Source organism: Fistularia commersonii, chromosome 5, assembly GCF_037954325.1.
Source record: "Fistularia commersonii isolate RoL2024-O1a breed Wild chromosome 5, RoL_Fcom_v1.0, whole genome shotgun sequence".
Taxonomy (NCBI): Eukaryota; Metazoa; Chordata; class Actinopteri; order Syngnathiformes; family Fistulariidae; genus Fistularia; species Fistularia commersonii.
The window spans coordinates 3710001-3713238 of record NC_141288.1 but is presented as its reverse complement, the minus strand read 5'-3'; positions in this window follow the sequence as shown (position 1 = coordinate 3713238).

The following is a 3238-nucleotide window of genomic DNA, read 5'->3' as shown; positions in this document are numbered from 1 at the left end:
TGACTCATGCGCTTGATATCTTGATGCACTGATGTACAGGGAATTGCAAATATGTACAGATTTGATATCTGCCTACTTGTATCGTTGTACAGATATTTATAGATGTGCAGACATCTCTATGCATGGACAATGTACAGATTTTTATCCAGTTGTATTGTTTATTTATAAACATTTGCCCCTTAGAGACAAATTGTGGTTTTTTTTTTTTTGGAATAATTTTCAAAAATTTAAAAAAGACGTTTTTTACATTGTCATTATGGGGTTTTATGTGTAGAATTTTGGAGGGGAAAAAGTGAATTTAATCAATTTTTGGAATAAGGTTGTTACATAAACTGTGGAAATAGTGGATACTCTCCGGATGCGCTGCACAGGAAGTCGTCTGTTTATGATGTCCTCCCGTTGCGTTTTGCAGTTATGTCGCCATCTCCCATTAATTTATTAAGAAAGTCTTTGCGGTATTAAAACAAATGTTGCGCTAGCTGGCGAACGGATCGGACGAGTACATTTGCACATGGCGCAATATATGAGGAAGACTCCTTTGTTTACCAGCACCGGATGTACAGCAAAAAAAATACCTTATGATGCGCCGCAGGAACGGAACCAGGAAATTACCCATAAATTCCCACTAAATCCCAACTCTCAAGGAAATTACCCCGAGGACACCTCTCTGTTGAGGCTCTTCTCCCATCTCCAGCTCCATGGGGCCCCTCTGGGTGACCCCGGCTCCTCACCCACCGTCCCGGCCGGGTGTTGATTCAGGCTTGAGTTACGGCCTCGCGGCAGCGTATTCCAGCGGACCCGCTGTATCTCCGGGCTGATTACAGGAAACGTACGATGGGGAGGGGCTTCAACCAGCCGTTCGCTAAAATTACCCGATCGTGAGCTACGAAATTAACTGCGAGAAGAAATTTGTTGACATTTTGATACAATTTCTCAAAAAAAATCATCATGAAACAAGTGAAACTTAGTGAGTTATTTAATTAAAATTTTCATTATTAACTGAAAATAGGGGTGTCCGCAAGAAACTAGCCAAAGGAATTGTCAAATCAGGCGAAAAAATGCAAATAATCACCCAAAATATGTTTTTAACCTGACATTAAAAACAGTGAGCAGAAAATTTGTAAGGGCTTAATTAAACACTGACAAGAATTGTTTTAAAATCAAGTGCTAAGCCAACAATCTGCAAGATTATCTCCTATAATGTGAAAATCAGGCATTGGATTATTTACCAGCATAATTTATATATTGTAGTAAAAGGTTGATGCTTGTTTTCTGTGTGATTTTGGGGTTGCTGGGAACGATGTGTGTGTGTGATTTGGGGTGCAATGAATTCTGTTTTTTTTTTTTTTACCTGGAATTGAGCGGGAACAGTATTGTAGGCTCGTGTGACGTGGCTGTGACCAACAATATTGCTCATTAAACAGACGTTTTATCGTCACCTTGGTGTTTCCCTGAGTAAAAACACTACAATATCTATTCATGATTTATATTTGTTAGTATGCAAATATCAGAAGGAAAAAAATGATGGATAATTTTCTTAAAAATGGGCTGGAAATCACTTTCAAATGTAAAAATTAAAAAAAAAAAAATCCAAAATTCAGCGAGAAACAAACCGAAATATTCAGAAAAATAAAAAGTTCAATCGGGACCAATTCTGAAAATGAGCTGGAAACGACGACCTCTGGTTGAGGTTTACGTTTCCGGGCCCTGAAGTGGTCACTCAGGATGGCGGGCGGCGAGCGTCGGCTCGCTCCAGGAACACTAAGGGGTCGTGCGCGTTCGGAAACCAATGGGCGGCGGGGGAAGAAAAGAAAATCCTGCGTCAGGTGTCGATTGTTCGACGAGAGAGTCAAAGGAACGTGGAACGTGTTGGAGCGCCGGGGTTCCAGCGTGGTTCCTTATCAGCGTCTCATTGGGCCGGCGTTATGTATCATTACTGACAGCTTTTATAATGACCCCTTCATAAATCCACGACGCCTGACAGGCGCCGCCATTAGCCATTGTTTGGGTGCAGCAGGTTACGTAACCGCCTGCGGCAGCAGCCACTTGACATGGAGGAAAAAAAAAAAAACCCCACCGGTGTGAGTCCTTGAAGGCACCGCGGCGCTCGCTCCGTGCATATAGATTGGGCATTAAACCGACGGGGAGTGGCGGGAAGAACCGGGACGCGGGGTCGTCACGGCGGCGATTGTTCCCGCTTGGATTGCAGCGAGCCTTTTAAAATTAAGGGCCGGACACATGCTACCATGCAGCGGTTATTAACTTTGCCGTTTAAGGAAAGTGGACATTAGCTCCACGCGAAAGTCCGGCTTCCACAGTGCACATCTGACAGAGAAAGTAGAGCCTTTTGTTGGGTTTTAAAAGTGCCACCGTAAAATGGTCAGACACAGATTTTTTATTTCCTTATTCTGTTTCGTCAACTTTCCCCTTTCAGTAAGTGCACTATAAAAACATTATATCGTATTAAATTGTACGAAACTGTAAAACTGAGCCACTTACTGTTCGTTCAGTCAGTCCCTGGTCTTGCTATTGTAATACCTTGCAACACAACACAATGACCATACACTTTTATTCAATTTAATTTTATTTTATTCTATATTATTGCACCATTGGAAAATGTCTGATTCATTCCACATCCGATCTTAAAAAAAAACAGGTTGTAGCATTAAGAGTTGATCAATAAAATCAATTTTTCCGATTTTATTTCCAGGGGAGGCCAGTTTTAAAATACCGGGGTCAAAATATTGTCTGGGTTCATGTTTTTGTGGACGCCGTGTGACCCAGAGGTCGCCGGCGTTGGTCATTTTAAACGTTTCCCAGGGCTGTCACACCGATTGGTTAGTACAGATCGATTAATCTGTATGATTAGCCTGATTTAAATCTTCACTGCGTGCATGATGCACGATGACTCAAAATCCCATGATGCACCTTTCCTTCCTCCCAGCTGCACCGTTATTTATTTTATGACTATCAAAGCTATTATTGTGCCATTCACGGCTATTAGCATGTAGCTGTTAGCACTACTGTTATTATTAGCGTTACATAAATAGTGCCTGTCCCTTTCAACCCTCATACCCCTTCTGTGTTTGCTCCTGGGGGGAACATAGGAGTTTTGACGATCATTTTATGTGATTTGGCGCCGTATGAATAAAATCAAACCCCGACGTTAGTTGGGGAATCGTCTGCAAGGAAATTAACTGACAAATCGGGGCCTCAGATAACGTAAATAAGGCAGTTT